This window comes from Periplaneta americana, chromosome 12 (assembly GCF_040183065.1).
Source record: "Periplaneta americana isolate PAMFEO1 chromosome 12, P.americana_PAMFEO1_priV1, whole genome shotgun sequence".
NCBI lineage: Eukaryota > Metazoa > Arthropoda > Insecta > Blattodea > Blattidae > Periplaneta > Periplaneta americana.
Genome location: NC_091128.1, coordinates 71598962 through 71613693, shown reverse-complemented (window position 1 = coordinate 71613693; position 14732 = coordinate 71598962). Strand labels below are relative to the sequence as shown.

The 14732-nt window shown below is 34.5% G+C and overlaps 1 non-coding gene across 1 annotated transcript; it reads right to left on the bottom strand.

Annotated features, from left to right (window-relative positions):
- Positions 1-892: 892 nt before the first annotated feature.
- LOC138711289 (U6 spliceosomal RNA) lies at positions 893-999 on the bottom strand. The gene has a single exon (XR_011335370.1). It is a non-coding gene; the product is annotated as a U6 spliceosomal RNA (small nuclear RNA).
- Positions 1000-14732: the final 13733 nt, after the last annotated feature.

Here is a 14732-nt window from a genome sequence, read left to right as displayed (position 1 = left end):
GTACGTACTGTACTCTTTGCGTTAAAACACAGCAAAAATGACTTCCATTATTTAAATATACAATATTAAAGAATGTATGTATTATTGTATTATTAATTATTACCAACCGTATTAAGTGGTTAAAATATTATTGTTATTACTATAATTATTATTATCATTATCATTAATATTATTATTATCACCAAAAATTTTAGAAAGTATACTTAGACCCGAAAAGCTGAAAATCTTTTTTTTTTTTTGTTGGTAACTCTATAGCATCTATTAGCACTTTATGGTTGTACTAACAGATGGAGTTACTTGTCAACAATGTAACTCTGAAACGTGTGTTCAGATTACTGCCTAGCAACAGTCCTGATGTATTTTTTTTATGATGATTGGCTAATTAATATTAACCCGACACAGTCACAATCACACAAATTTCCAGACTCTTGACACCCAGGTAATTTTTTCTTCTTCAAGAAAAATTCACCGAGAGCTAAGCCCGGGAATCGAACCCGGGACCTCCAGTTCTGGAAGCCCTGGAAGCCAGCATGCTGCCTAACAGACCATGGAGCCAGTCCCAACAGACAACAGAGGCAGTCATGCTCAAAATTTGGAGATAAATTTCATCTCCATCACCACAATATTTCTCCGTTTGTAAAAACTAAAAAGTGATCTCTGTGTTCTTCCATACCATGGATGACAACTGGATATACCAGTTGTTAATATTAATTTCGTCTTACTAGAAATGGAAATGGACTTACAAAAACATTCCTTTACCACGTTAAAATATATTTAGCAGCGTCATAAATATTGTAATTTTGCATGTTTACAATTATAAACACCAGTTATTGATGAAATATCAATTACATAATATTATAAGGCCAACTACAACATAACATTTAAAGTACGAAAAAATGTGGAACGCTTCACGATTTTGCGTGTCATCCTTGCGCAGGGGCCATGCTAATCTTCTCTGTATCGTTCCAATTTTAGTATATGTACCGCCGAAGCGAGTACAAACACACATTTCCGGCATTGAGTATATATACTTGCTGCCGAAGAACTTGGGCTACTTGTGGGTTTTCTCCAACACATTTTTCAACAAAACTTAAAGTAGAAAAGAAAATTATAATAGTTTTATGTCATTTGATGGAGATAATTCCTTGTAATTTCATTTATATACAAAATATTAGATTTAATTTGTTTCAAAATGTCTCTATGTAAAAATGTTACTATTTTTCTCCCTTATGTCAGTTATACATTTTGTGGCTTCGTTGACGTTAACGTAAACATTCGATATTTTCCCGATAGATGGAAGGCGAAAACATGCATGTTGTTCCTGCCATCTCTTGGGGATGTATCACAATGTCTTCCTCTGTCGATTGTAGCCTCTCGTCGAAATTGTACCTGCACGACCAGTGTTGCCAAGTCAGCGGTTTTGTAGCTAAATCTGGTGTTTTCAGGACTATGGCCAGCTCCTCTTGGGCCAGCTACAGAATTTTACCGTCAGCGGCTAGCTATTTATTTGGCGTTTTTTGATGATTCCGACAGAGTTTTTCTTCTGTAAAGACGTTATAATTGTATTTATATGTAGCCTACTTGCGGACAACGATAATCATAAACCTGAGTTTAATATGGTATTATCAAAATTCTTCATTGTGCAAATATAAAATATCAACGTTTTAAGATAACTCGATATGGTATAACCACGTCCATTTCCTGCCTCATCCATTGTTGTGCAAATAAGATATGCCACAATCGTTAAACTTTTAGCCTAATCATCTATGCATTGTTTTTGTAAATGAATTATTGATGTAATCATAAAGAGTAGATAACGAACTGAATTGATATTTTCATTTATGATAACTTATATTACGATAGGCCTATGTTATTTAATTTATCATTTCGCATTGTAGTTTATATAACACACACATACTTAAGACTTAAAACCAGACTCATTGTTGGCAGGCACGTCTCCAGCTCAGTGTCAAATCAGATTTCGAACCGACTGGTGTGATTGTGAATGTGATTCTTTTCGAAGTGTCCAGCATATTCTTGATCTACTTCATTCAATTTTGAAGAAATATGCCGCGTGAAACTCCATACATACAAAAGTTTAGAGATGCGTGAAAAATACATAGGCTAATGTGTCGAAAGGATTGGGTGGAAGAAGTTGCCGATGATAGTTGGAAAGCTCGTCCTAAATGGTGTAAGGTGATATTGAAAGCAAAATATTCAGATTTAATTTTCCATACGATTTTGTATAAAACATAGAACCTACAATATCACACATACTTTCCATAATTTAGTCTACATTTTTATAAAATTCTCTAGTTCCTAAAACTGTATAGTTTGTGTTTCAAATTTGGAAGTGATATGTTAAGATAAATCTTGAGTTTTTCAACTACAGTTTAGTGGTTTTTTTTAAGCTTGTGCAGCGGTAAATGAAATTCTGAGTTGGCAACACTGTGCACGACTGTCTACTTACTTAAAGCCTCGAAACGTTTCACTTTCATATCATCAGTATACCATTATGTGTTGCGTTAACTACAATAATATTTCATTTTTAATGGTAATGTCATCAAACACTCTTAAGTTTTGTAGTTCTTAATATCCAATACACAGCTGTACTCGGAAACTACAGACCAGAGAATCAGATCTGTAAATTATTTTTATACGTTATCAAAAAATTACACAAATGAAGATCGACATATTGGCATTATGATCTGAAAGAATCTGAGCCATCTGAACTCTATGTAAGCAATCCTATAAGTCATGGCCTTCGTAAGTAATAGTCTATTGTTTATTGCAGTGTGTGTTTTGTTTTATTCTGAAATACAATTAATTAGTTCTCAAAACTGACGAAAGATGATTTTGGAAAATAGGAAAATGATGTAGGATAATTAACATTTCACTGAAAACTACTATTTTTCTGAAAAACTTTGGGTTCCAAGCTTCAAAATGAGGGGTCATTTATTAAAATCCGTTCAACCGTTTTCCAGTAATTTCCATTACCAATTCAAAGTATATATATATACAGGGTGTATCAAAAATACGTGTACAAACTTCAGACATGGGTTCCTTACACCAAAAGAAGGAAAAAAGTTCATATGAACATATGTCCCATAATCCTTTGTTTCCCCGTTAGGAACTGTTCAACACATTGGTACACTCATAATGTGCCAACACACAAAACTCATAACCAATGCTCGAAATGTCCTCCTCTTGCTTCTAGACATGCATGCACTCGTCGAATAATGGACTGTCGCACCCTTTCAAATACTCCGGGATGATGTCGAATGGTTTCGCAGGCTTCCATGACCCGTCGATGAAGAGTTTCTTGATCCGGGATGTCTGCTCCATAAACCAATTGTTTAAGGTGCCCCCAAAGATAAAAATCCAAAGGATTGAGGTCGGGAGAACGTGCTGGCCATTGAACTGGTCCTCCTCTGCCTATCCATCTGTCATGGTAGACACCAGTCAGTGTATCTCGAACAAGGCGACTAAAATGTGCTGGAGCCCCATCATGCATGAACCACATGTTTTGTCTTATGCTCAGAGGCACATCTTTGTGCAGTAATTCTGGAAGAGTGTTTTGGATAAAGTCCCTGTAGATAGCACCTGTAAGACGTGCTGGTAGAACGTATGGACCTACCAGACAGGCACCTACAATTCCAGCCCACACATTAATCCTAAATTGTTGCTGATGTCTAGCCTGAAATACAGCACGATGATTACGATCTGCCCATACGTGTTCATTGTGGAAATTGGTAATTCCATCTCTCCCAAACGTTGCCTCATCTGTAAACAAAACTGATGAGACAAACAATGGATTGGCTATTTGTGCTAGAAGCCATCGGCAAAAGTTCTTCCGTGGTGGATAATCAGCAGGCGAAAGGCCCTGCACACGTTGCATATGATACGGATACAAGAGCTGCTCGTGAAGTACCCTCCATGCTGTACTGTGTGATGTACCATTTGCCACAGCCAATTGTCTTGTACTGATACCTGGATCGTCGTCGGCACAGTGTAAAATGTCTTCTTCGAGGTTCGGTGTACGAACAATTCTTGGTCTTCCTCGATCACCAGTCTGTGGTGCAACGGTTCCTGTCTCAGCAACGCGACAATACACAGCAACAAAGGTTTGATGATTCGGTTGTCTTCGGTCTGGAAACGCCATCTGATACAGCCGTACAGCCTCGCGTCCATTACCATTAGCGCGACCATACATAAAAATGATGTCAGCCTGCTCACGAAATGAATATCGTCCTGCCATGGTTGAACGAAACACGTTAACTCACTCCACGTTCACAATTGCAACGTTGAAGACAGACTAATGACAAATGACACATGTAAACAAGTCTCCATGGCAACACTTCGCCATCTGCAGTCCATTTCTGATACAACGAGTCACAGCCTTCTATGAATGAGTGCATAAAGAAATGAAGTTTTGAGGTTGGACCTCGAAGGCCGTTGAACGCAAACGTTTAGTAATAAATGAATAATGGGGAAACAAAGGATTATGGGACATATGTTCATATGAACTTTTTTCCTTCTTTTGGTGTAAGGAACCCATGCCTGAAGTTTGTACACGTATTTTTGATACACCCTGTATATATAGATTTGGCAAAATTATCAACATAAGACGCAATAGTTCCAGCACGAATTACTAGGGAAATGACCAGTTTTCATAGCATTGCATCTTGGACCTAACGAGTGTCATATTTGTAACAAGTGAGGGGGGGGGCTACAACAATGCATTAAAATACAGAAGAATCAAATTTGTATAATTTTAACAAGTGTGGGCTAGAACAACATATTAGAATACACAAGTATCAAAAGATTTTTATCCTGAAAGTACAATATTTGTTGCTGCAAACCAAAACCATGTTTTTACCACATTACACATCTCGCAGAAGCCAGTGAAACAATAGAAAATTGTGCCTTCTTTGGTGCAATTTTTCTGGAGAAATACCATTATTCCCTCACTACATTAAACGGCATGCAGGAAATTATATTTCACTTTATCGCGAAACGGAATGATACTGTTCACTTTTTCATGAACAGGAATAGCATTCTCTTCAGTCCAATAATGCAACTCCTGCATCACGAGTACAATGAAGACAACTGAATCCTTAATAAATTATCGTGTTGACTAGCAAGTAATATATACAGTAACATCTAATATAAAATCATATCTTTTCATTGTTAAGTATTATGTGATAAAGTTATAATTTCATTCATATTTCATAGCCAATCTTATGTTGATTGGCATTGCAAATCAGAAACATAACCTAATTAATGTCTGATTAAATAGGTTGATATCTGCTTCCAGATTTCTTCTTTTATTTGAAGACCTCTTCGGAATAAGGACATAACCAACAAAACTGTAAATTGTGTCTTGAAAAATTTGCTGGGCTAGCGATCAGAGCGAGAAATGTATTTACCTCGCGCAGGTGAGCGACATGGTGGAAGAATACTGGTGTGGCGGATCGTTGACACAAATGCGTCGGGTCTGCGCATGTGACGTCACTGGGAGGTCAGAGCTGGGAATCAAGCACGACAGTCGCTTTAAACTTAGTTATGGTGACAAAGATTGCGCGAATTTTTTTAATCTATGCGAAAGGAATATGCAATAGAATGCCGGACTGCGTTATGTATGGCTGCAACAGCCACTCGAAGAAAACGAAATGAACCAATCTACTACGGATTTCCGAAGGACAAAGACGTAGCGACTAGCGAGCTCGTGGATCACTGCTTGTCGAAGGGCGGACAAGTTCAATTTATAAGACGCTAAATTACGATTTTTAAAACAAGAATGTTTGTTCTGACATTACAATAACTTCATAAAAGTAAAATACTTGTTAAAGTCTTTCTCATGACAGTAGAAACATTTGAATGTACGCATTTACAATTGTATTAAATATTATTGATGTGAAAATTATTATTATTATTATTATTATTATTATTATTATTACCATTACAATTACAGTAAAACCTCTATTATCCGCGGTAATGAAGGGGGTGGAGTGAACGGTTAATCGAAAAATCGGATAATCCGTGCCATATAAGGTTTTCCTAAATTAAGTGCATAGACTTATAGAGTGTTAGTTGGGAGACCGGAGGGAAAAAGACCTTTAGGGAGGCCGAGACGTAGATGGGAGGATAATATTAAAATGGATTTGAGGGAGGTGGGATATGATGATAGAAACTGGATTAATCTTGCACAGGATAGGGACCGATGGCGGGCTTATGTGAGGGCGGCAATGAACCTTCGGGTTCCTTAAAAGCCATTTGTAAGTAAGTAAGTGCATAGACTACAGTAATACACTTTCCTAATTTCCTCCGTGGTCTTCTGTTTTAACATTCTAGATAGTAGGTCAGACGTTCACTAATTTAAGTCTGATTTTCAACGACAAAACTCCTTATGAGGGCTGTCTGTGAAAAGATAACAATAGTAGGCCTACAGGTCTCATGTTGTAGATTTACATACTTTATACACTTTATATATATATATTTTTTTTTCATTAAACCGTGCACAGTTGTAATTCCTATTTCGTATTCTGATGCGAGAAGAACCACAGTTTTTTTTTCAAACCACTCAATTACTTGTCCTTTTTTTCGTAGCACAACACGTTTTCTTTTGACTCCTGCAGAAGACATTTTGCATAGAAGTTAGAGAGTACGGCCCCTTTAAGAGTAGACCAAACTGTGTAAGGATAAAGGTTTGTAAAGAAAACACTATGTAGAAAAAATTCGTACTAATATAATGTACAATACTTAATATTTTTTCAACATAAAAAAGAGCTAGAGAGAAAGACAGTCGAATAATCCACCAATCGGTTAATAGGATAACGGAAAATCGGGGTTGTACTGTTATTAATATTATTATTACTACTACCATTACCATTATTATTATTATTATTATTATTATTATTATTATTATTATTATTATTATTATTATTATTATTATTCCAGAAATGCATATAGAGTGTTAGTTGGGAGGCCGGAGGGAAAAAGACCTTTGGGGAGGCCGAGACTTAGATAGGAGGATAATATCAAAATGGATTTGATAGTACACACTGGATTAATATTGCTCAGGATAGGGACCAATGGCGGGCTTACATGAGGGCGGCAATGAACCTCCGAGTTCCTTAAAAGTCGTAAGTATTATTATTATTATTACTCATTATTATTATTATTATTATTATTATTATTATTATTATTATTATTATTATTACTATTATTATTATTATTATTGTTATTATTATTATTATTATTATTATTATTATTATTATTATTATTATTATTATTATTATTATTATTATTATTATTATTATTATTATTATTGAAAACCGAAATGAAATAGGAATTTAATAAGTCGGCCTTTTCTTTGTCAGCAGTTATACTTTCTCCGTTTTGGTTTCGTAAAAGCACTACTCCTTCATTTTTTTCCTTTTCTCCTGCGTACATAATTATAAAACTGTCTCCAATTGTTACTTTCATCTTCTTTTAAAATGGTTTTTAGAAAATTTTCCTGAGCTATCCTTTTTTCACACTCAAGTTTCTTAATTAATTCGACATATTTATCCCAATGCTCATGGCTTCGCTTACGTTTACTAAATGCGCGCCTTGTCTTTTTCTTTAAGTAGCGAATATAATTAGTGTAATATTCTGGGTCCGGATTTTTCTTAGTTATTTTAGAAGGTACACATTTTACTAATGCCTCGAAAATTATACTCTTAAATTTATGCCACACATTTTCCATATTTTCTTCAGTCCTTAGAAAGTCATCATGCTTTTGTCGTAGAAACGTTTGTAATTCATGGACATCGGTTTTGTTGAAGTTCCAGACAGACACTGGACTTGACCTCGGATTTACTATGTTTTCCCAGACGATTTCTAATAAGACGCTATTGTGATCACTTATTTTATGAAGACTTTCAGAGTTGACAAAGAGAGAGACAGGTCTTAGTAGGTAAACATCTAAGAGGGCATTGTCACGCGTCGGGCCATTTACTACCTGCGTAAATCTTTACGCCAGATCAATTCATTAACAAGAGTCTGTGCATCTGAATTTGTACCTGAAATCCCGTTCCAGTTAATTTTCGGGAGGTTTAGATCCCCATCAATTACTACGTTTCGGTCTTCTGATACTGTATTAAGATATTCATTTAGTATGTCCAAAGTTAAATTGTTTAATTCACTGTGTGGTCTGTAACATCCTATTACATCTAAGGTTTCCCGCCCATTGCTTATCTGAACATTCAATATTTCAACTTCCTCATGTATCCAGAGAAGATTGCTACTTATTTCAATCTTAGTACAAACGAAAACTCCCCCCTCCCTTCTCATTTCTATCCTTTCTGAAGACTCTATAATCCGATCTAAAAATTTCCGAGTCATTTATGTCTTCCCTAATCCATGATTCCATGATTCTGAGGAAACAAATGAGAACGTACACACAAATTGTATACATTTGGACTTAATAGATTTAGAGATTATCGTTGGCTCTCTTAAACACAAGAAAGCATGCGAAGATGGAATTCCAGCAGAACTCATAAAATATGGCAGTACCAAATTGTTTAAATTATTACAACAGCTTTATGATAGATGTTTAAATGGGGAACCAGTACCAAATGCATGGAAAATTGGTCTTATTTCACCCATAAAAAAGGGAACAGAAATGAATGTAAAATCTATAGAGGAATCACTGTAACAAGCATTTTCAGTCGTATCTATGGAAAGATATTAAAGTACTCTCTAGAAACAGAAGAACAAGCGGGATTCCGATCAGGACGATCAACTATGGATCATATTTCTAGTGTAAGGAAACTGATTGAAAAAAGAATAACTTTCCAACAACATCTACACCTATTGTTTGTAGACTTAGAAAAGGCATATGATAGTGTGCCATGGAATAAATTTTGGGAATCATTAAAACAATACAAAATTAACAATATCATTATCGAGGCGATAAAAAACTTGATCTAAATGAGGGGTTGGAAAGCAATGGTGGATCATTAATATTTAGGTGAGGGGTTTGGACTTTTTCCATTGCTGGTTGTCACAATTTTTTAGCCACTTCACGCCCATCTTTTTTATTCCGTTTGGTTTAGTGCCAACATACTGCTAATGACTTCGGGTTTTTCTTAATTATAATCTCCACTGAAGCCAAGAATCAACGATCAGTCATACAGAATAGCTGTACGTAACGATCCCTACAGTAGGTTTTTTCCTTTCTCTCCTTCCTTCCACCTGAAGACGAAGGGAGAACCACCCTTCGAAACGTTGTGTCTCCACTCCTGTCTATCTTGAGTCTCGTTTTCAAAATTTATCCACCCATCATAACCTAGACACACGATCACAACACTCCTCAATATTATCCATTCCCTCCCACCGAACATCCTCATATTCATCTTCTTTCACTGTGGCTGTTCCTCGACTTTGGAATTCCCTACCGAGTAATGTCAGGGACTGTCAGACACCAAATCAATTTAAGAATAGGCTAACGAGATATTTTTCTAACAATTATTGTCAACAGTAATAGCTGTTTCAGGTTTCTCAATGTTTAATGGTTATATATATATATATATATATATATATATATATATATATCTCACAGATAAATATCTAAATTATCTCATTATTATTATTACTATTATTATTATTACCATTATTATTATTATCATTATTATTATAACTATTTCTTACCAGTGTTTATTATTGTCACACTAACATTAGTTATCCAATTTTCATTATTTACTTTCATGTTGTTTTATGATCTAGATATTAATGTAATAACTATGTAAGCAAATGTATTTAATTAGAATTAGAGTCTGGCTGGGCGGAAGAGAAGGCCTACTGCCCTTAGCTCTGCCAGATTAAATAAATACATTATTATTATTATTATTATTATTATTATTATTATTATTATTATTAATTTTTAATTTTTGATTGTGACAACCAGCAATGGAAAAAGTCCAAACCCCTCACCTAAACATTGATAAAAAAACTTACATGTTAAATCATACACGAAAATTAAAATGCACAACAAGATTTCAACTGGATTTCATATCACAAAAGACCTACGACAAGGAGTTCCTTATCACCAGTTTTATTCAATATATATATATATATATATACAAAATGCTTTAACAGTCTGGAAAAAGAAATGCTCACAAATGGGAGTATTACTAACAGAGGATACAATTTATTCACTACTATTTGCAGATGATCAGTTATTAGTTGCAGAAGATTATGAATATATAGAATACATGACACGAAAATTGATAGAGGAATATGAAAAATTGGGTTTAAACATTAATCTGAAGAAAACAAATTAAATGGCAATTAGGACAGATTCAAAAGATTTAATATTAGAAGATGGGAAAGGAACCATAAACTATTGTGTAGAATACACATACCTGGGAGTGAAAATCACGAAAAACGGCAACCATGAAAAGACATAAATGGAAGAATAAACAAAGGAACGATAGCAATATCAAGACTAAATAGCATTTTATGGACCGAGGTATTACAGTAAAATAAAAACAAAAACAAACATTTATAATTCAATTGTAAAAAAACACAATCACATATGGATCAGAGACAAGAAATCAAGAACAATACATAAATTAAATTTGACTGAAATGGATTTCTGGCGACGATCTACAAGGATTTCGAGGAGAGAAAAATCAGAAACGTGATAAGAGAAAAAATGAAACTGAAAGGATTCCTTGTAGAAGACATTAAAATATAGCATACAGAACAGAAAACACACTACAAAGACATCTCAACACACAAAAAACACAAACAAATAAATACGACCACACAGGTGTATACAAACTCACATGTAAGTGATAGTTGCGACAAGTTCTACATAGTACAGAGAGGGAGATCATTCCATACACGCTACAAAGAACACATTAAAGCAATAACCAGAGGACACAATACATCTACATACGCCGAACACATAACCAATGCTAACCATAGACACAATAACATAAATACGGACATGGAAATCCTACACATTCAACCCAAGAACCAAAAACTCAACACACTAGAACAATACGAAATATGCAAACACACTAAAACACACCCCGATCAAATTCTCAACACACAGATCAATTTCAGTACACACACTCTATTTGACTCCACTCTTCAACACCTTTCAACAATCAAACACACCCACATAACAGGCAGAGAATTCGAGATGACGCCGTGATCTAGTAAGCTCTGAAGATGGTGCGTGAAGCACTGAAACAGCTGTAAGCCGGACAAATCTTACATAATTAACATGAGTAAGTCCACTAGTTAATCAATTAATTATATTCAAGTGTTAAAAGTAGTGTACGCAAGATTCAAAATAGATTATCAAGACATTAAAACAGTACAATTAAGATGGTTTGGCCATATAAAAAGGATTACGAAAGACAAATTACCAAAAAAGATTTATGAATAGATTCCGACGGGAAGAAGAAAGAGAGGAAGACCGAACTGAACCTGGACAGAGGGAATAGTTAGAACATTGAGTGAGAGAGATTTAGAGGAGGGAGATTGGGAGAATAGAGATGAATGGCGAGTGGCTATAATTCTTGAAATGGGTACAGGAAGATGTCAAAGGCATTGTAAACCTGTGAAAAAAAAAAAAAGAAAAATAAAAAATATATGTCCTCTATTTCAGTTCCACTCAAAAGGAAGAAATTTCTCTTTACAGACGAAAATTCAGGCCATTCTTTCACACATTTCAAAGAATATTTACTTATAAGAGAATTATGTGACAGGTAATTGGTCATTATTCACTTGCGTCAACATATTTCTAACTTCAAACATATCCTTCTGAGCTGCTCATTCCCTCTCGATTTTTCCACTGTTTCACATTGTATTGATTATTTTATCCTATTTTCTAAGTCTGAAAGTGGTAGATGTCTTGAATATTTATTACATGTCAAAACATTTTATACAAATTATCAGTCTTTAACATGCAATTTTTCACCTCTGTACATCTAATCGATCACTTGTAACGTGACAATTCATCTTCAGAATGTGATAAAAGGACTGAAAGTAACGATATTTTACGACAGTCTTACGAAGAAACCAGTTGTTTATATAGTATTCATTAAAATGCCACGTCTCACAGAAAAATGTGGTGTATATTTTGCTTTCAAACCGTTGTATATTATATGCAAATTATTCGGTTTGGCACCATACACACTCCACAAAGGTGAAAATTGTAGGGGAACTTGAAGACGACACCTTGATTCAATATGGAGTTTGCTATGGATATCAGTTCACTGCTGCCTGTTAATTTACACTATCAAGTTTGGAAGAGATGTGGGATTACCAACTACGTTGAATGGGGTTCAAGTTCTTGCAGTAACTTGTATTACGGGTGCACCGTTCAGCGCATTGTTGCTCTTTGCTACAAAGAAGAAGCATCACATATCCAAAATACTTGAAAAGTTCTCACAAATTGACGAAGTGTTATTCCAAGAGGGAGAGATGAAAAAGTTTTATAAATCTGCAAGACTATTTACAATATTGCGCGTATTCTCACATGTATTAATTTTTGAACTCATTGTGGGTTAATTTAACATTGCGAATCAGAACTACTCCACTATTATGTGGACTTTATTTCATACGATGCCTAATATGACAAACGTTATTATAGCTGTATTGTTTTTAAATTTTGTGTCGGAAGTTAAATGCAGATACAGTCAATTGGAAACGCTCACAGTATCGCTGCATTCAAGAAAATACAAAATAAGTGTATCTCCGAGCATAATAATAAACGGAAATATTATTCTCGATATAGAGAAGGCTGTTAATAGATTTCCAGTGTCATTCAATAGTAATAACATTATTCGTAACATTAGACAAATAGGAATCATATATTGCAAACTTCATGACATCGTCTGTTTAATTAATTCTGCGTTTGGAATTCCTCTTTTATTGGAAACCTGTTGGATTTTCATGACTATTATTAACTATGTATTTATTATTATACATTATATGAGAGGGAGTCTCTATGTGGTTCTTTCAAACTCGCCAATACCAATCATAATTGTAATAATTAATATTGTATTTATGTTGTCTCTATTAATTCAGATTGCCAAATTTTGTCATTCCATAACAGAAATATGTGAAGACTCGATTACAAATATGCAGAAATTTTTGCTGCAGTCAGAATGTCAGAAGGATGTTATGACAGAATTGTGTCTGTACCTACCACACATGAAGGACATGAGAGCTGAAATAATTGCCTGTGGAATTAAGATCAATATGACATATTTCTACAGCACTGTTGGAATGATGTGCACATATTTCGTGGTATTACTTCAGACAAAATGAAAATTGAATTTACCTTGCAATAGAAGTTTTAAAATGTATTATATGTCAAGGAAGGCTGTAGAGACTGTGCACGAAAATCTGACTCTGATTCTTGTCAGAAGGTTTCAATTTTTAGTAACGATGTAGATGTAAATAATTATTACATGTTTTTGAATCTGGTGTGTCAAGGTTCATATTTTTGCTAGCATGAATTGTTTGATGTCAACTAATCTTGAACTCTGACAAGTACACGCTAAGGACGTAGTGGCTTATTAAAGTTCATGACATTTTAACACTTTGGTCACGAATCTCTGGTTATTATTTCTATACGTACTAGTCCTATATGAGTTAATGGGAAGGATTTTTGGTTATGGTGCAAGTCTAATAGTCAGTTTTACCAAGCTTCACTATAGTTTTAATAATTCATTAATTTATTTACTGGTTAATTAAATTATTTTTGTGCGAGATCGTGCGTATTTGCTTGGTTTCCGCACAAAACCAATCCGCGGAAAGTCTAAAATTCCACATTCAGTATTCCCAACCTAACACACATAACAATTTCCCTCTTCTTACCGCTTAAGTGACATATTGATTTTACTGCTTTAGGCTTTTAACATATTATTTTTAGAGACGTTCAATATAGTAATAATTATAAATTGGAAACTTACCACTGCAATTTCACCTAAATTGCACTGTTAATTATTGTTTTTAAATATTTGCAAAAATTAAGTAAACTCTACAACTCCACTAGAGTTACTGCATTCGTGATGCAAGTAACATTAAGGAAGCCGTGAAAAAATCAACAAGATTCCAGACTCATCATAGACTGGGGGAAAAAAAGACAGACATATATCACGGCCTGCTGGAGTATAGTAAACACAGAAAACATTTTAAAGCAACAATGTTGAAGATAGATATTTTTGTTTTGCAAATTTGCAGTCATTGAACAGAAACCAAGATGGAGATTTCATTGCAACTAATTATAAATTTCTCTTTCAGGTATGTAATAAACGATCTTCGCACAAAATAATGTACGATACATGAGCGGTATGTTTTCTTTCAATTCTCGGAAATTAAAAAAGCTCAACTACGTTTCGCTTTTTCAAACTTTTCCTCGAACATGAAAACTTCAACATACCGCTCTTGTAACGCATATTACTATTATAGCTCACCAAGCAATATTAGCTCTAACAAAGCAGTAAAGTTGTCATTAGTTTAGTGATAGAAATTTCCGTCTTTAAATGTTTAATTGTTCACTAGTTGTAATGCAGACTAGCGGAACGTTCCGACACAGAATTGTTATATCTGAAACTGCTCGAAAATCAAAAGTCAGACGTCTCCATTATCTCTAATGTTAACCATTTAAGAAATTATCATTTTTTAAATTTTATTGACACAAAATTTCACGAAAAATACCG